Raw genomic sequence first — 20,680 nt, 5'->3', positions numbered from 1 at the left:
GTCCTGGTCGGCCTATCGTGGACGACCAGGACTCTTAAAGCTCCTCAAAATTGGGACCCCTTTGGAACATTCTGGACTCCCGCTCTGAAAGCATTTCACTCCAGAGGGCACGGGGGAATTTATTAAACACGCCGGCCTACTTTTAACCAAGCACTCAGGATCCGGGGTCTTCTTTATCAGACACTTAGCAAACGAGGGTTTGACATTTCCCAATGTTTCTTGTTCTCGCTTGGGAAGATAACTTGAAGCGCTAAAAGGAACGACACGAAGCGTGTCAGCCATGTCGGGGAAAAGTTCACAAGATGGTCTACGTCATTTGGCAGTAACATTGGTGATAAAAAAGTACAAACGTGAACATTCCTGTTGACTGACTTCACAAGTGAAGTCAACGCCCTGATTTGAAACGCCCTCAATAACAAAATTGCATGCAGCACAGTTCAAACCAGAGTGAGCATGAAGAGAAAAATAAAGTAGAGAGACGTGCTTACTGGTTGCCTGAAGAGACACGAAAGACTTACCCCAAGGGGTACTCTAAGGGGGCAGTATGGGGTACAGAGTCACAGTTATTTTGCCTGGAGATGAGACTGACACGGAGTTTGAGGGAGGACTCGAGGCTATATGAGATCTAAAACTCAATCTCCCTCATCACCACCCTCTCCCAATCTCTCCCCTAATCCTACTCTCAATTTGCTCCTGGGAATAACTCTCATTATCATCTTTCCTACCTTAGCCTCCTCTTAGTCGGTCTTGTCCTTAACTCAGTGATGTCCAATCCATTAAAAACTGGAGAAATGGCAGTAAATGATCCTGGTTTGAGTGCCAAAGAGAGCTACAACCGCCATTCAAGTGTGTCTCACTACCTCCTAGGCTTCTCTTCAACTTCATCTTCCTTTTTATCCCCCATTGTTGTCTCTCGTCCTCCCTTTTTTTCATTGTTGCTCCATTTTACCACTTTGTTCCCCTCTTTAAACATTTTGCCTCAATCCCAGTCTTTCCTCCTTCTCCTTCTGTCTTTGACAATGTCATGCCATCCCCCCCATCTTCCCCTCTAACTTCCCACTTTTCCTAATCACCCTTCACCCCCTTTTCTTCCCATGTCTGTGTCCCTCGATCATCTCTGTCCTTCACCCCCTTCTCTGTTCTGCCGCCACTCTTCTTCCATCCCAAAAGCCCTCACCCTTGGTCCACAATAATAAATACGTATGTTTTTCATGTGTGCGTCTACGTCACATTAGATAGATTACGTGTCTTATTGTCTGTCAACCATTAGCGGCACATAAGGGAAAAAGCGGGATTACGTATGAGAGGATTATAGGGCCGCCTTCCTCCTCTAATGGCCTAATCTCATATTGCGACAACCCATCGTGACCCCACGTCCGTAAATCAGATCAAACAAAAACACACCGATCACCACTTTTCATTTGTCCTGCTTTTTTGTCTGCCAAATTTTTGTGCACTTTCACTGCTAAATTAATTAAAAGTAGAAGTGTGGGTGTTGTTTCTTGAATTATTAGCTGAGCAAAATTGGAAAAAGTGAAATAGTTTTCTTCCAATATGCATTCATCTCAATAACTGCAGTGCGCAGGCATTCATGAGATTTCAAAATGCGGCGATGGAATGCTGAATTCAAGGTCCCTTTTTTGCCGCTAAAGTGCCTGAAATTGCAACAGTTTCTTTCACTGTAGCCTCAACACTGACAAAGAACATCAAATTATGATCTGACCAACAAAAAAAGGGCACCACCAATAGAATTTATGCGATCATGAGAAATATAGCTAAATACTAGATGCTGTGTTGAACAATGTTCCCTCTAATTTTTCATTGATCTGGGCAGAAAGACAACCTCCCTGAGCACACTGAGTACCAGTTTGAGCGACATAATTATTGCTCGCTATGAGCACACCAGTATCACACCTGCCATAAGCAGGTGCATGTCAATGTTCACTCTAATTTTTCATGTAAAACATCTTGTAAAACACAAAAAACATAAGAGTGGACAGAGGTAGTGCCACTGGCTGCCGTGTAAATGGTGCCATCATGGGGAAGGGGTATAAAATTTTTTTTAAAAAAGAAGTTTGGATTTTATTTACTGCGCGCCATATGATTGCTGCTGCGCAGAGAAGACGAGAGTAGTGCGCAGCTTCGAGGGAACATTGGTGTTAAACCATCAAACTAACATATCACATGTATCTCAATGGCAGTCAATACCATTATTGCAAATAATAAAACTGTTCTTTATAAAATACAGTGGCATATTCAATGATATTTTCATTTCCGCATATAAAAACCAGGTAGGGAGCCTGACTTGGCCCTTGAGCCAAAGTTTAGACACTAACGGAATAGACTGATGTATCTGGTTGAAAGCAAATTATTAACCGTTTTAGGGTCAACATGCTGTTTGCATAGTTTGTTTCATTGCTGGCATAATTGAAACATTTGGCTAATATATTCCTTCGGATAATCATAGATGACTCTAGCTTGTTACTGCATATTTACAGTACATTTTCTACTGGTGTTAGCCATTCCCTTTAATCAGCCATTCGAAGTGTAAACACAAAGCCTTGTGGGAAAACGTGCTTAATGAAAGTCAGTCATTAACATAGAAGGACACTCCCTTCCTGCTTTTCCAGATGTTAGATGTGTAGGGGGTGAAATGTGTGCGAGTGTGCTTCCTCTTCTTCTTCTTCCTCCTTCATTCCTTCGCTTTTCTCCACGCACGTCACGTCTGTCTTGTCTGGAGCTCGTCTTCTATCTGTCACTCATCATCTTCCTCTGTCTTGTTTACGTGGAAGCCCATTATTTACTTTGCGTCAGTTGAATCAGACAACACTTAACCTCATCTGACAGAATTCTATGTTCAAAAAGGTAAAAGGTTACATTTTTAAACATGATAACTCATGTTTTGTTGTGGAAAAATCTTTCTAATGTTCAACTTTAACATTAGTAGACTTCTTTGGAGTTTAGGTTACAATGAAAGGTTCAATTCTTGTAACTCAATGGCCCTTAGCGAGAATAAATGTCCAATATTTTTGGACTAGGACACCTGGTAGCGATCATTTGGACATCTTTGGTTGTCAATGGCATTGAAAAATTATCATTCACTGTCAGCCTTAACTGCCGCAATGCAGTAGTTAATTTTTCTTGCACGTTTGGTGCAAAAATACTGTTCTAATTCTAAATAAAGAGCTCATTAGTAGGGTATAGTATGTATATACATGTAAAGTTGTGACAAGTAATATTGCACCTGTGTTCTTGCGCCACAGAATGTCTCATTAATTTTGCACAAAAAAAACTCTATTTGCCTTATGTACCAGAGAGGTACAGAAAGAATAAACAAGATCCCAGAATATCTGTAATTACATCCAAGTGCGGTCCGCGGGCTGCGGCAACAACGGCGGCGGCGGCGGCTCATCGGCGTGCGAACACAGACAACCCCGACGACAACACGCTTTCAATCGTGGCTGCCAGAATGAGTAACACACACAACACTGACCTACTTTTTCCTCCACTAACAAACAAAGCCAGACAAAACTTTGTGATCTTCAAAGTAAAAAGTAATCTTTCAATTTACATCAAGTTACTTAACGCACTAGCCGCCATTAGCGGTGCTAGACATTAAATCTATTTTTATAAGTGATGTTTGGCAGTGAATGCTATTTTTTGTCACCCACAGGACATAGAGGGCCTCAATTTATGAGTTTGGTAATTAATAACATAAGAAAAATAAAGATATTGTAATGTATGTGTAGTTTTAAACAGGTTGTAGATTTGGCAAATACATAAAATATGGGGTTGTCATTTGTATTATAAATGTTTCTGGAGACAATGTTGTTTGGATAGTAAATGTGGGTAAATAAATCAATTCCTATTAGTGCCATCATGACTCAGAACATAAAATAAAAAATGTATGTTCATATCATGCACCAAAACTGATAACTTATTGTGAAAACAGAAGCTTTTGTTTCAACTATTCATCTCATTTTCTGACCCTTTTATCCTCACGAGGGTCGGAGGGGGTGCTGGAGCAGAGGTGGGGAACACCCTGAATTGGTGGCCAGCAGGGCACAAGCAACAAACAACCAATCACGTTCACAATCATACTTAGGGGCAATTTAGTGTCCAATCAGCCTACCATGCATGTCTTTGGAATGTGGGAGGAAACCGGAGTACCCAAAGAAAACCCACAAACACCCAGAAAGAACATGCAAACTCCACACAGGTGGACATGACCTATTCAATTAATTTCAAACTCAATTAAAATGTAATGTGAAGCCTTTTTTAGATAGTTTTTGATAGTGAAAGCTGCTTTAGACAAAAAAACAACTCTCCCTTCTACATTCACAGTCACAGTTTCTGTGTGTGTGAGTGTGTGTGTGTGCCCGTTGAGATTAAAACAGGTTTAATCACATCGCAGCTTCTAACAATCTGTCTGCTTGCAAGTCACACCATTACGTGCCCTCCCACACGCAGACACAGATTGCGCTGTGTAATGTCAAGCCAGTGCGCGGAGGTTGTCTGCGGCCATGTCGGTCAGCTTCATTTGCTCTGACACTAATAGCCACCCGTCATCAGAGCATAATTGACGGCCTCAGTCGGCTTTTAATGGAGGCCAATTACCGTCCATGAATGCAGCCGAGGCCTTTTGGGGTGGCGAATAATGGTGAGAATGATCATCATCCATCTTTTAGACTTGCATTCACTACCTCAACGGACACCATTCCAGGTGACGTTTAAAAGTTTTAAGCAATTTACACTAAATGCTCCTTGATCCCTGTCAATGCCACAACTATTATACCCGTCATATAGATTATTGGGCTGGACACGTTTTTCCTGTATAGCACCTGCTAGTGCCTCCCCAATGCATTCAAATATATTTTTTACTACTTATCTGTATTTATATATCAGTATACACTACACCCAATGCCAACCAATACAAGAGACTTACATAAAGTATTGAAGTACATTTCTTACACATGCTAGTAATGGAGAAAATAATGTTTAAAAACTACAAAAATGACACCACAAATACAGCTCAGCCAGTATGTCAATGTCAGTCACGCCACATGAACAATAGTACAGATGAAACTGTTCAAAAAATATTAATTCATTCCTTTTCTGTACCGGTTATCCTAACAGGGGTCACGGAGGGTGCTGGAGCCCATCCCGGCCAATTGCAGGGCACAGGGAGACCAAGCCACACTCATTCTAGGTGACGATTTAGAGTTTTTGACAAGCCTAGCATGCATCTTTTTTAGGTGTGCGAGGAAAAAACCCACACAGGGACATAGCGAAGGGGGCAAACTCCACACAGGAAAAGCGGAACCCACCAGGGATTGAACCCTCGATCCAAGAACTGTGAGCCACACATGCTAACCACTCACCACCCACCACCCTTTATGTTTTTCTTATATTTTAGATTTGTTATATTTTTCTTCATTATTAGCATTGCTGGCTAAATGTTAAACTCAAAGATTTAAAGATACTATATTTTCTTTATTCGTGAAGACCATCCTTTATTTTAGATCATTATTATTATATCAGTGTGAATCAAAGTTGATCTTTCCTGAAGCAATCAGCAAGTGACTTGGGCCAAGCCAACATGGTCACAGCTGGACAGCTTGTCAACATCTCTGACATCCATCCCAATGAATGAATGAATGCTTCTAATCATGCCTGTGCTCGTGCATGTGTGTGTGCATGTGTGTGTGTAACGGCGGGACAAGCAAGTATCCCAGATGGCACCCAAAGGATTTTCCCCCGATTTTTTTTTCTACCTCTTTGCCTCTCCAGGAATTAGACCACTGGCTTTAGTTTAGTCATAGATAGCTTTGCACAAAGCGGAACAACAAATCAAATCACCTCTGTCTGTCTCCCTCTGGGACATAAATCATAGATTGTGCAAAATATTGCAACCACAAAATGCTTCTAAACTTCCTTTCTGGGGGAAACTTAGCTGCTGGTTTGATGTCAAAGACCACAGAATTTTAATAATTCAGATTTAGAGGTGGGTTGACTGGATTGAGATTCATTTATCAAGTTGGAAAACTTAAATTTGTGTAGTGTTTGACATTGGAAACTTCCCCTATTTACAAATTGTGAAGTTGAAAATGACATCCATGCTGTTAACTCACTTATTTTTTGTACACCCTCAATTGAGACCGACAACATCTCAATAATAACTTATTTACCGATATCAAAAGTGACAGACGTCCATTAAAATGGGAGGAGTTAGCAGGCAGTGACCATTTGCCACCCAGCCACTCCCATTTTAAATGGCAGCCAATTAATGAGACGAAATATGATGCCCTTTTATGGCATTTTATGCCCAAAGATCTACAGTGCCATTTCAATTTGACCAAAATAATCATTTTTCATGACGTTAGAGCATAATTAATTTTAATTATTAGAATTGTGGACTCTTGACAATCAGGCTGGTTCCATTATATGATTATTTCTTATTTTAATAATCAATTCGGTTTACTAAAGATGTATTATTCACCTTAGTGACTCACATATTCATAACGTTGCTTCTATGATGACAATTTGCAAAAAAATGCCATAATCACAATACCATGGAATTATATCGGGTAATTTTATTACAAAAGTTATGTTTTTTAATGCTACAACTATACTTAGGTGATAAAAAAGGGGAATTTTGCGAGGATGTTTGTCATGAACTTGTAGCGTTGTACCTAATGAAGTATCATACAAGCAAAATATGACATTATCAAAATATCACATGAATACACAGCAGAATTTTCATATCGAACACCAAGTGACAATCAATTCTCCTTAATGAAGTCTCCGTGAGTGGAATCCAACTCTTACCTCTGAGCACTGAAGCGTCTGAAACCACACAATGTCCTTCCTAAAAGTCCTCTTAAATCCTTCCCGATTTTTTTCCGAACCCTCGCAATCCCTTATTGTTCTTCACAGTGACAAAGCGTCCAATTGAAATGCTTTCCAACTTTCTTTCCGATACTTAGAATCGCCCCAGTTAAGTGATGAAGACCAGCTCCAAGTACTTCCAGAAGGCAACTGGGGACAATTTTAGCCACGCCAACAGGTTCTCCTCCTCCTTCTCCTCCCCTTAGATTGTATGAGACCCTCGTCGTCTGTACCACACCCCCCAAAAAAGGTCACTGGCCGTTTCCCCTTCCAGTTATTGTGTCCACTTCTAAGCTACTGTTAGTCTTCCTGTCCTGAAAAATAAGACCACCACCCGCCAGCTACACACGCAGCAACACTGAGCTTTTTTTGGGGGGGGTGCGCTTGGTTGAGATGATGGAGCGAGTGTGTGAGAATGAGAGAGAGAGATAGAGTGAGTAAAAGAGAGAGAGGGAGGGATGGAAGGGATCTAAGGAAAGAGGGGGTGATGGAGAGCAAGGTGAGAGAGTAGATTAAGGGAGGGGAGAGAGGAAGTGGATTTATTATTCATGTGTTTGCGATAAGGATTAAGTTAAACAGGTTATTGGGGATAAGCCATAAAGATTTCGCCACATGAGGCAGCCGTGTGTGTGTGTGTGTTTTTGTGCGAGTGTGTGTTGTGTGTGTGAACGAGAGAGTGACAAAGATCTTGTTTAAGCCGGTAAATGAGATGAGAGCGACGCCCTCCCGCATACACACACTGTTAGAATAATATTGTGGACGCAAAAGTACACACTGAAGTGTTGTGTTTGTGGGAATGTGTGTGTTGTATATTTGAGAGAGTGGTTGTGTGTTTTTGCTGGGAATGTGCACGAGTTTAGAGTAAAATATCATGCTGTCTCATCTTGTCTTTTCCTCCCTCCAGACTTTTTTTTTGCTCAAATTGTCGCCTTGTGTTGACAGAAAAAAAGAGGAAACTAAATATTGACTTTAGAAATCTCCAGGGATGGGGAAATACATGTGAAAATGTTTGTTGCTTTTTTAATGGCGTAATATGCAGCAATGTTTTTTTTTCCTAGAGTAGTTTTTAAACAAATTGTTTGAGTGAGTGAAAGGATTTTACAGATGGGCTGGAATACATGATTAATTAATTTCTACTTAATTGACGGTGATAATAATTGAGACAAAAAATGTCCAAATATTCTTCCTTGAGGCCATTAACAGCAAATAATATTTAATTTTATTTTTTGATTTAAAAAATCAATTTTTGGATTAAAAAATCAATTTTTGGATTAAAAAATCAATTTTTTGATTAAAAAAATCAATTTTTAGATTTAAAAAATCATTTTTGAATTTAAAAACATCAATTTTTTGATTTAAAAAACAGTTTTTTGATGAAAAAATCATTTTTTTCAGGAAATCCTTTCAAAAATGCTTTAAAAAATATTCTAATGGCATGCTACGATTTATAAAAAAAAAATTGTCACATGACTTCAAAGCTAAGCTTGAAACCCTTCATCCTCCGACTGCTTTTTAATTGACCCACCAAAAAGTGTCAGGTTTTGTTGGTTCCAGGAGCTTGACGGATTTAGTGACCGCTGACCAATCACAGCATGCGAGTGGGCGGGATCAAGAGTCCGATTAAGTAATCTGCTTGTCATCCCACAAAGTCACCATGATGAGTTTTTGAGAGCCTTGTCGAAAATCACTGACGCTGTGGGAGGTGCAACGAGAAGGCAATTAACTTTGGAGTGAACCCCTGAGGCATCAACTTTCTCACTCACACAGCGCCATAGTTGTTCCGCTGCAAGCAAACTACGAGCAACGGTTGGATTGTAACAAAACAACAGACTTTTCATTCACCCCGCGAGGACTCGTCATTCCGAACTTCCTCGTAGTCACTAGTTTGGGATTCCGAAATCAGTCGTGTAGGTACGCTAGGTGTATTTCACAAGTATCAAGTCTTAATCATTAAAAAAAAAAATAGAAAGTCTCATTCTACTGTCAGAAAAATGAGGCAAGTCAAGTTGAACTAAAACAGAAAAAATGATCAAAAAATTACAATTATCGATTTAAAAAGGGGGAAAATCAGGTCTTTGAATATACATCTATACTTTTCATTTTAATTTCATCCTAAAACAGAAAGTCTGCACTCATGATTTACTTTCTCGGGCTGCAAAAAATGATGCGGCGGGCCAGATTTGGCCCACGGGCCGCCACTTGGGCACATGTGATCTAACTCCTGAAATATGGAATATTTTATCGTTTCCTCCTCAATCATTCAAATTTGTACTGAAACAGTACTTTGCCAAATCTTTTTTTTGCTCTCCATTTTTTCAGTTAGAATTTATAAACTCCATCCATGCGTTTATGTGTCTTTTCAGACATATAAACTGGGAAAAGTAACATAATAAACAAGACAAACAGTTGATGTTTGTCACTTTGAGCATCAAAACCACTAGAATTGGACCTTAATAGCATCTAGGTCTAAATAATAGAGTTTACTTTGACGCATTTGAAGAGTTCCTGGAGGAAAACCGAGAGAACGATGCGAGACGCGATGCCACATATCCCGTCAACCATCTCAGTAACGAATGACGTCCGTCCCCGTGTCGATCAAACGCGACACGGCAAACATGACGGAAAATCTCTTGTTTACCCGTTGCTTTGCCTACTCTTATGTTCGCACTACAGCTCGCTTGCTCTTGGCCTACTTTCCTTAAAAAAAAAAAAAAAAAAAAACACTCCAAATGGCGTCCTGGCAGGCTGACATGTAAGGAAGCGGTTGATGTTCTCCCGGTTGGCGGCGGGATGGCGAGGGGGACCACCGGGAGGCCGACATCAAGGACCGCCAGCCAGAAACGACAGGAACGAAGCGAAGGAAGAGAATGTTGAACGAGATTGACTTACTTTTTTTTCCCTTCCCCTCCCCCAGCTTGAAGGAACCACTTTCATAACCAAACCTGACAGAGCTTCACTTCCTCTAATCAAAACGCAATGTTGTACCTCGAGCAACAGAAGAACAGGACCAACAGTCCCTCTATGGTCCCAACTCCCAGATACTTGCCCGTATTCCCCGAGTAGTCCGACAGCTGTGAAATTCAAACTCAAAAGCTAAGGCCTAGCATCGACAGTTGCCACATTTTCTCTCTTCGGTAAGAAAATCGACTCCATTGAAATGATATACAACATATTCTAAGGCGATCTACAAAACAGGGTTGCATCATGAAGGAATGACACAGCTATACCGGATTGAATATTTCCATTGCTCTCAATATGAATTTTTGGGGATAATTAAGCGCGTAATTGTAAGCTGAAATGATTGCAAGCCGATTGTTGCCACCGTTAGGCTATCGCTTGCATCATCACGTGCTCAGTGGCTGGCCGATATGTGCAGAAAGAAGAGGAAGGATGCTGGTAAATATTCAACCTAGCACTTGAAAGTCCACAAGGTGAACACCTTTGTTACAGTATTTAAATTCCAGCAAAGAATGAGAAATGTGTGTGTATGGTTTAAAAAAGGTGGATATTTTCACATTTTCTTAAAATCCTCTTCCTACTGCAACAAAGAAATTTCCCTAATATGGGATGAATAAAGTTATCCAATCCAATCCAATCTAAAATGATCATTTTTCTCTTGTTCACACAAGAAATATTAGGGCAGCATGGTAAATGAGCAGAATTTGAGATCAAGGATGTTCTACCGAGAAATACAGCTCCATCCTTGAACAATACTTTTTTTTTTTAAATATATATTTTATTGGATTGGATAACTTTATTCATCCCATATTCGGGAAATTTTGTTGTCACATTAGCAAGAGGGTGAAACTGCAGATATAGGAAAGGCATTTTAAACATAAATAGATAGGTAATAAGTTAATAAATAAAATAAATACATGAATAAATATATAAATAAGCGTGTGGCTGAAATATACACATATATACACATACATACATGTACATGTACACACATATATACATATATACACGTATACACATACATACCTATATATATATATACACGTATACACATACATACCTATTTATATATGTATATACACATACATACCTATTTATATATGTATATACACATACATACCTATTTATATATGTATATACACATACATACCTATTTATATGTGTATATACACATACATACATATATATACATATATACACGCATACATACACATACATACCTATATATATGTATATATACATACATTGTCACTTCATTTAGTCAAAATAATTGTTTCTATTATGTTGGCTAATTCCTGTAGTCGCATTCTTGTGGCATCTGGGTGTGTGTGTTGTGTACATAGCCCAAATTCCCTGAGGACCAATGATGAGGAGATGATATCTTGTGAAGTGTGCCCTTTAAAAATAGCAGGCTCGCTGTCCACGTTGTTTGCCTTGAGATGAACCAACGCGTGTTTCTCACTTGGACGTGCTCGTCTACTGTACTTGACTGACTTAAGTGTGGCACAAAGTAACAACTATTAGGATGTGTCAACCCGTATGACTGAGTTCAACATAACGGGTGCATGTAAAATGGTGTGTGTGTGTGTGTGTTAGAGTGTTGTTGTACTTGGGCAAACACAGACTGATGTTTCCGTTAATGTGAAATACTGCTGGAGGGGGGGTGGAGTTGTTGGGGGTGGGGGATGAATGGGTTTGGGAGATTGGAGTTGAAGGAGGGAGGGAGGGACAGAAAGAAAGGTTAGGGCTGTGGGGGAGGTGGGATTATTTTGTTTTATCTACTATATAGGCTAGTAGAAGTTATTTTATAAACAGTATTTTACCTTATTTTTTTTTCATAAAGATATTTGACTTTATTCCCTTATACCCGTGACTAAGGAGGAACATTTTTTATTAAATAACCATAATATTGTTGACACAAAAATGAAGGTTTCAAAGATTAGGATGTTTGTTTGTTTTTTTCATCCCAAAACCTTTTCTCCCCAAATATTTTGTTTTCCCATCCTCTTGTATTTGCCCTCCGAGAGAGAGAGAGAGAGAGAGAGAAAAAGCGTTGGAACTAATTTCCCAACTTCACTTCTCAGTTGTCGACTATTTTCTCATTCAGTTTAATCTATTTTGAAAAGCCACACTTGCTACTGTATTTGCAAGGCGGTGTGTGCTCAGCTATGATGCTCTACATTTGAAAGAGTGTTTATCTCTAAACGGAGGCCAATAAACGCAACGTTAGCAATGCCGTTTGAAGTCGTCGCTGCTGGGAAACGGTGAGGAAGAGGAGGAGGAAGGAGGAGGAGGAGGCTCGTTGAAGACGTTCACAAAAGAGAATTATTTGACTGATATTAGGACTTTTTTTTCTTGACAGTATTAATCTCCAAAATGTTTTCCTTTTTAATTAAAACAGTAAATAGCTGACTTTATCATTCCTTATGTTGTCTGTTTTTCACACAAGCGAGTGCACTTTGTTTAAAGGGGATGGGAGGGGTCGCTTTCATTGTAGGCTATTTACATTCAAAATAGAGCATGCGCAAGGTTATGCACAAATTCTTATGCACGGTTGTGCAATGCGTCAAAGCTTATAATAGTTGTGATTATTATGAAATAAATTCAATTTGAACATTTCAACATGATTTTTTTTGTTTTTTTCTGTTTAAAATTGTTTGGGGTTTTTTGATAGTAAATTCTGGAAGAATAAAAAAAAACATTGACTTCATCCTTGTTTTTAGTGTTTACTTTTAATATTAAAATATTTAAATATATCATATGATCACACAATAATTAATTTTTAATCCTAAAAAGACAAGCTTAGTGATATATACATTTGTTATTATTATTTTAGGTTTCATTTACCCATCTATAGGATGTATTAGCGTCACCTATGGCTCATTTTCTTGTAATTCTATTCATCTTTTTAAAGAAGTTGCACTTGCTTGTATCATTTTGTTTATCGCGAAAGCGAGACTAAAGAACACAGTGTTACCCATGCTGTTAGAAGTTGTTGCGCTCAAGATAAAGTCGTGAAAACGGGAGAGGTGGGGCTGTCAAAGGTGTTCAAAAAAAGGCCTACATGACGTTTGAAAAATGTCAGCCACTAATAAACTACAAATGTCTCGTCTTTCATCATTCATCCGAGTCACCCAGCAAAGCTTACGTCAAATTTGTCTCGGTAGAATGTGAATGCGATAAAAAAATAAGCTAAAGGTTAAGGGTCAAAGGTCATAAGTTGACAACACGCGCATGAAAAATGAACAACATGCAAAGGAGTCCAATATGGCCTCGAGAAAAAAAATGTTTGTCTGCGAAAGCGGCTAATAAATAATGCAGCGTCTCTCCACCCCAACAACATCATTGACGAGCTATGCAGGCTTTGAAAATATTTGCACTTTAAACATTCACGCCGTTCCTCGTTTTTGGCAACACGAAGCTGACATGTCGAATATGTGTGGACCCTCACACAGGCATACCAGGTCAGGCAAACACTTGTTTATCATTTATTAGTCTGTCATATCCACTCATGTCTCTACTGGGACATTTAGAGTGAGAAAAATGCCTTCAGATACCACTTTTTTTATTTAAATATTATTGAGGCGCATTGTAACTACAGGAAATATAAATGTGACATTTGGTTATGTTTGATAGGAAATTAATGCATCTTGAAATTGAAAAAATGACCCCTTGTAACCTAAAATATATATATTTTTTTAATTATGTACATGACCTAGTGCAGGGGTGGGAAAACTGTTCGGCCCGGGGGCCATATTGACTTTAAAAATTTGAGAGATGGGCCAGGTCAGCACAAGATACGATACATATAAAAAAGTGCATCCGTTAACAGTACATATGAAACAGAGAAAAAAAGGACTAAAGTATTATCATACTCATCACTCATCATTCAAGTAAAAAGTACAAACTAAAGTAAAAAGGAATGTATTAAAAAAAATATTAAAATGTTATTTAAAAAACGGGCCGGATTAAAAAGCCTAACGGGCCATATTTGGCCCGCGGGCCGTAGTTTGCCCATGTCTGACCTAGTGGCAATGGCCTCTTTTATTGGTTATTTTGACAAATTTAGACTTTTTGGGCAAAAGGATTTAGATAAATGAATAAAAATATTTATTTTAGGACTCATTGGCCGTCATTGGCACTGAAATACAATCGGCAGCCTTCCCATTTATAATGGATTTATGCTTGGCCTACATGCAGAGTATCACTTCTTAAATCTTTTCCAAACAGTTTGTATGTTTGCACAAGAGCAAAGATCACAGACTGCAATCAGCGTCTCTCCAGGGAAAACAAACTATTGTTTTAAGAGTTGATTCGCTGCATGCAAAACTCCCCAACGTGCATGTTTGTGGAGTAGCTGTGTTTTTTTGGCAGGCATGCTGATTGGAGGCTGCTTTTCCACTGCTCCAACATGCTTTTCCTGATTGGCATTGTTTATGTTTTGGGAATCCACTCATTCTATCAACATGTTTGAATCAAGATGATTATCCCCTTAAAAAAATACTATGCTGTTTTGGTTTCCAAAATTCTGCTTTGAGGGTTTGCAAAATGCATTGACACACTTTTCTAGTTTCCTGGTGACAGTGTCATTGATTTTTGGTCACTATATATTGACTTTTTTCCTCTTATTTTCATACATTTACAACATTTGAGATTTTACTGAATTTATGGCACTAAATGGCATAATTTACCCCAAATTTATCTTCTCCAAATGCACAACCTACGCTGTTTCCATGTCAAATTATGCCACAAGGCCACTTTAATCTCAATTTCACACATTCTTAAATTACGATCCAATGTGATTGTTCCCAAGGATGCGCCTCATTTTAAACTAAATGTACATATTTCAGATGAAGGGATTACTGTCATCTTCTTGCTAAGTACAACCTGACACCACTCATCCCACGCATATGATCCAAAAAAGTAAATAAATTGATTAAAGTACTTTAAATTAAACCATTTCTACCAATTATCCTATTTCAAATGAATTGCACGTCTATCTCCATCAATGGTAACCGTTCCCATGAAAAAATATAACACTTAAAAACCGGATTTTGGCAATGAATGAGATTGAAAATGCCACAAAGAGATTTTAGGGGTTGACTGTAACTCTGTTTTTTTTAATAATTGACTGTGTTAAGAGAATGCATCCAGGCCGGTCGGTCTGACTAAAATGAGGCAATAAAAAAGCAGCTCACGGTGTAGCAAAAGGAGTATTAAAATGCCGACGGCGTGAAAGCGTTCCCCTCTGATTGGTCGCCAAGCTCGGCAAACAAGGTGAGGAAAGACAAGCTCCCCCGTTTAGAAAGAAATAGAGAATTGGCAGCTTTATCTTCTCAAATGACTGAATTGAAATGAAGGCACGCAGCAAACAAAAAGAAAGCCCGAGGCTGAGCGCGGCAAATAAACATGCGGAGCACACTTTGTTTTCTCGTCGCTGCCTGCCGCTTCCGAGGTGTCTTTGGGCGAACTTGGGCACCGTTCTTTCAACTTATTCATGCAACAATCGGAACTGGCCTTCGTAGACCACGGCTATGTAAAGTCACTTCTACAAATAGTATACCACAAATGTGGATGTTGAAACAAAGTTGTCATTCAGTCCATTTTAATCACTCTATTTCCTAAAAAATGCATTTTTGTATTGACATTATAAACTCTTGATTACATACCATGAGTTTATTTAGGTCGTCCAACTACCCTTGGAAATTTCATAAGGGTCTTGTATTGAAGTGAGAAGGGCTTGAGTCCTACAACTTTAAATATATGGACTTAGTTACATCGTTTGTCATTCGTTCTTTAAAATCCTTTGTGTTGGGGATTATTTACGTTGTATTTTTCCCCCCATTGAGTTGACCTGTATCCTACGTACTGCCTTTTGTATGTCTGATTGTCTTATCAGCCTCTGTCTGTCTATTTAAACCCTGTGTGTTTGTCAGTCCTTGTCAAAACGTCGCTTGTGTACGATCGATCAATTTTTAATGCCATACTAAACGTGCAATTCATTTTTATTTGAATCTTTTAACCCCAATTCGATTTTACACGACTACCTGAATCAAAATGTGTCCCTTTCCACACAGACATGAAACCATGTAATTAACCAGACCCCCCATCCCTTTAGAAAAAGTCAAGGTCAGCTCGCTAGAGGTTTTCTTTGAGGATTGGCCGTGCAGCTGCGACCGACGGAGCATCAAGGTTAAACACTTTTCATGTTTATCAGAGGAGGGCAGGGGGAGCCCCCCCACCCCCCAACAAATGATGCAAGCGCTCCATAGCGCTTGCCAAACTGGCCCCCCGCTCCCCTTTCACTCTTCCTCTTCTTGTTTTAATGGCCTGAAGGTGATCCAAGCAGACTCCTCGAAGGGTTTGGAGGCTACAGGGATGCCAGCTGTAACGTGTACTACACACTCCAATTACACACACGTACACAATCAGAGCAAAACACACTCATGGCTTTCATGTCCTCACTCACCCCATCTTGTTTTGTTTTTCCACCATTTTGGCTTATCGCTTTGCCTCCCGCTTTAAACACCTATTTCCCCTATTACCCTCCCCTACCCCCAAATCGCTAACCCTCCTTCCTTCCAGCCCAACTCCGACGTCAAATTGCGGCGGAATTTCATCATGAAAGGACAATCTCGTTGCTAAACATGCAGACGTGTGCAAACACTGGCTGTTTAACGCTCCCTAACAAGCCAAGATAGAAAAATGTGGGGAAAAAGAAGCATTAAAACATTGTTTTGGTACAGAAGTCCCATTTGAAAGTTTCCTAAGAAGTAAATACAGAGAATGATGGATTTATCACAAATTAATGTACAAGTGATTACTTTTTTGGACTCTGTTGACCCAACAATCGCTGCCACTCCTCCCAGTCAAACTAAATTGGACATCTATCAGCATCAATAGCAGTGAATTTGATTTCTATAACTGTTAATAGCAGTAAATGTCATTGGTTGACTTGTCCATGCTGGTTGAAATCTGATATTTTATTGTCAGCCTACCCAGTAAACTTTGAATTTATCGGGGTTTTTTTCCCTGTTTGATGGCCTTCAATAACTTGCGTTAAAAAATAATTCCTAGTTGAAATAAGTCAAACACCTAGACCAGTGAAGTCCTGCTATCTGATAGAATTTCAAAGCAATGAACTCATGATAAAGAATAATACAAAAACACCTGAGTCACATTCGTAAGTTCTTTGTCACCTTCATTTTCAGCCTGGCGTCATTTCTTGAAGGACTTTTTCTGCTCTTTTTATGTTCGTCTAACTGAGCTCACCTCATTGTTAAGAACTCAAGGAAGTTGACGCACAATGACACAAACGTCTTCAAGAGGCGCACAAAGTAAAGGAAGTCAAATGCCAATCTTTCCCTTATAAGGATATGCTCCCATTGGGAATGACGTCCATGCCAATGATAACTATAGACGTCCAATGTCCAGTCAGTACCATTCAAAATAGATTAAACGTCAATGGTAGTGAACGAGTTAAGTCGTCATCTCGTTACGGACCGATTTATGTGTCTTTTTCCTTTTAGCAAATACTAACAAAGGTGATGTCTATCACTGAATGCGCTCTCAATGATAATGTGGAGTACAAACAAACAATGGGAGAGACTTCTCTACGTCCTTATCTGGCCAATCGCAAATCAGTTCCCGCCAGAGCTTCCTCCCGTCTCCGTGGCAACAAGCGCCAACTTCCTGCAAGTGTCCTCCAGTTTGGGAGTGGCGGCCTTTCATTTGTACGCTTAGAAGCATAAATGCCAGACGGCTTTGTTTGGAAAGAAATAAGAGAAAAACACTAAAGTCTTTTAAAATGTTTTAAAAAGTTGTGATTTGAAAGTTTTTCGGTTCTTTTCCATTGAGCAGTCGGTCGTGACAGAAGGGTTTCTCACCTATAATGCGTTTTAATGAGTCATCTAATGTGTCTACTCTCATGAATCACTGAAGTACCTCAGGCAGGGAAAAAAATAAATAAATCATAATAATATAAACGCGAGAATGGAGGGGGGGGGGGGGGGGACAGACACAAAAAATGGCTAGTCGGTAAAACATTTTGCAGCTGTGCTACTGACCTGACTCACACAAAGCTTCCTGCCATTCAAACAGTAGCAAAGCGCACATTTTTAAAAGACCGACTCCTAACCTCGGATTTCCTTGAGGGGAAGGAAATTCAAGGTTGTTGTTTTTTTACAATAATGCTTTAAGGTTTTAAACAAGATTTTAGGGTTTCAAATGATGGTTTAATTTGTGTTCACTCGTTTTCTGTGATTGACTTGAAGTAGAAGTCTGTTGTAAATGATTGTTTTACTGTCATTGATTGCAAAAGACTACTAAGTAAAGTAAAAATGGCTTTGTTACAGATTTTTGAATTTTTGGGGAGCAGAAAAAAGAAAAAAAATCAGGTAAAGGAAGTAAATAAGACATTTTATTAGGGGTAGTCAATGTAAGATTTTAAAAGGGCACAGGAAGCCTGGCTTGAAGTTATAGTAAGTATTGTAAAATACGATTCCAACACATAGGAAATTGAAGCTATAATAAGTTGTTATTTCAAGTTTTAGTTCATATTCCATGATTCAATATGATTCAAGCCTTTCGTTTGTCTTAATACAAAAATTTGGTGCAAATTATTATTGATTAGGTGCACAACATTCTTATATTAGCGTATCTCAAGATGACAATGTTAGAAGAGTTGAAGTTCATTGAGTCTGTTCTCTTGTTACAAGTCAAATCTTTTACATAAAGTGCTTCCAAGCCTCTTTTGGACATTCAAACAAATCCTCTTTGTCTTGGTCCAATCCTCTCCCTCGTCATGTTAATACTTTGGAAAAGATTTCCATTAGTACAGCCTCAGTCTCAGCTAAATGGACTGTGTGTGGAGGTGAAGCTGGAGTTTTTTGTGACTCCCACAAGAAGTTTAGGAAATGTTCTTGGACGAAACAACTTGAGAAAAAACAATGACAATGGCCAAGGGTGCGTCTTTGCAGATGTTAAATTCCAAAACTTCAAACAATTGTTCTTATTGTAGTGATTTAAAAGAAGGGGAGGAAAAAAATGTATTGTTAAAGTCTATGTCTGTGAGTTTTGGCTTCTTAGCTGACATTGTGTTGCAATCAGGAACAATAGAAACTTCTAATCATCATCAAACTTTTGCTCTGAAGTGTCAATCTACTCTCTCGTCAAAAATTCCCTGTGATGTTAAACAATACATGACAATAATTGAAGCAGTCAGGTTTTCTTCGCAATTCCAAGCCTCCAAATAAATATATGTAAGCAACTAAAAATGTGGTATTTAACTACTCTGTTAAACATGAATACATTAATTTTATGTTTTTATAGAACCTGTTAATCACTAATAAATACAAAATACAACATAATATAAGAAAAACCAATATACTCAAGTCAAAATAAGCAAATTTTTCTCGTTTTCAAAACCAGAACACAAATAAAATCTTTTACATATTTTTTACATCAAACCTCGCCGAAAAATACTATTTTCCCTGACCCAATGCCAAAATTGCAATATATAAAATGATTTATATTTATTTACTTAACCTTTAAATAAACCCCACTAAACCCCTCATGGAATCAATTTATTTCATTTCTTTCTTTTTTTTAGGGTCATTGTCTTCATAAGTTCTTTCATGCCCATTGGCGCCATTAAGACAGTCAGTTCTAGACAAACCATAAGTAAATACATTTGTGCGTGCGAATGTCATATTTGTATTCGTTTCAGGATAGTGGGGGGGCATATGGGGCTGTAAGCTTGTTATCAGAAGCTTGGGTCAAATGGTTGGAGCTAAGAAATCCCTTTCTCTTTCTGCTAGTGGATTTACAAATTCCGTTTAGATATATAACAACAACAACAACAATAATAACACAAAAACACATTAAAAAGATTAGGGCAAACTTTCACTTGGTCACTAAAACCTTGTAGGCTTTTTTTTATATTGCTGCTAAAGCAGTTTGAATTAAAGACATTCATTCTGCAGCTTTATTTGGCCTCGCTGTTGAGTTCTAAAGTAGAAGGTCGGGCTTTGAAAATACGACTACTTTTTTAAATGATTACTTTTTGCATCTGTGGGCAGTGACGAACGATTAAGAATTTGCAATCCCACTCGATATGGATTAGAAATTTATAAATAGCTTGGATTAATCTTCCATAGCAATAATGATATTAGCATCATTAAGACTGTGGTTAAGTGTTATAGAATTAGCCGACTGCCGCCATGCGTCAGAATGTTCTTGTCGTTTTTTTAGTCAATTCTTGCACTGCCTGCCATCGATTTATCGCAGCCTTGACACAATCTCCATCGTCGTCAATAGAAGTGAATTCGTGGACTTCTCTAAAGTTTAGAAATTCATCATAGACAGTGTGTTGGACTTTTGGGAATAGGATGTTTAAATATATAAACATGAGAAAGGCATTACACGCACGCACGCGTATACTCATTGTTGTTGCAGCTGTGTTCTAGTGCGCCTCCTCAAAATGGGAAAAAAGCTTGCATTCCAAAAGACACACAATGGATGGAGGCATCCTCTTCCTTGTGTGTTGAGCTCATTATGTTGATTTGTAACGTGCGTTTGCGAGTGTGTGGAAGTTCAAGTTGAAGACTGCTACGGATTCTTTGTGATGTTGTTGAAGTGTGAAAGAAACCAAACATTTAAAATGCGAGACGATGTTTTGCAAAACACATCAAAGAAAGGCATGCTAGCTTTGTTCAATAAAGACGAAAAGTGAGAACATTTTAGCTGGTCCTTGTATAGATATACTCAATTCTTCTCCAGTGCGCCTTATACTCCAGTGCGCCTTATACTCCAGCGCGCCTTATACTCCAGCGCG

At 38.8% G+C, this 20,680-nt stretch overlaps 1 protein-coding gene across 3 annotated transcripts in view; it reads right to left on the bottom strand.

The window, feature by feature from the left end:
• Window positions 1–20,680, bottom strand: part of cdh5 (cadherin 5) — a 40,874-nt gene that overhangs the window by 16,235 nt on the left and 3,959 nt on the right. The window contains exon 1 of one of the 3 annotated variants that reach the window (XM_077729401.1): window positions 6,829–7,288. The exons of the other annotated variants lie outside the window; for them this stretch is intronic. The gene's annotated coding sequence lies outside the window, so the exon portion shown is untranslated. Of the gene's footprint in view, window positions 1–6,828; window positions 7,289–20,680 lie in introns of those variants that run through there. 3 annotated transcript variants of the gene reach the window in all.

Source organism: Stigmatopora nigra, chromosome 12, assembly GCF_051989575.1.
Source record: "Stigmatopora nigra isolate UIUO_SnigA chromosome 12, RoL_Snig_1.1, whole genome shotgun sequence".
Lineage (NCBI taxonomy): Eukaryota > Metazoa > Chordata > Actinopteri > Syngnathiformes > Syngnathidae > Stigmatopora > Stigmatopora nigra.
Note: the sequence above shows the minus strand (reverse complement) of the source record. Positions and strands in the feature narration are given on the sequence as shown.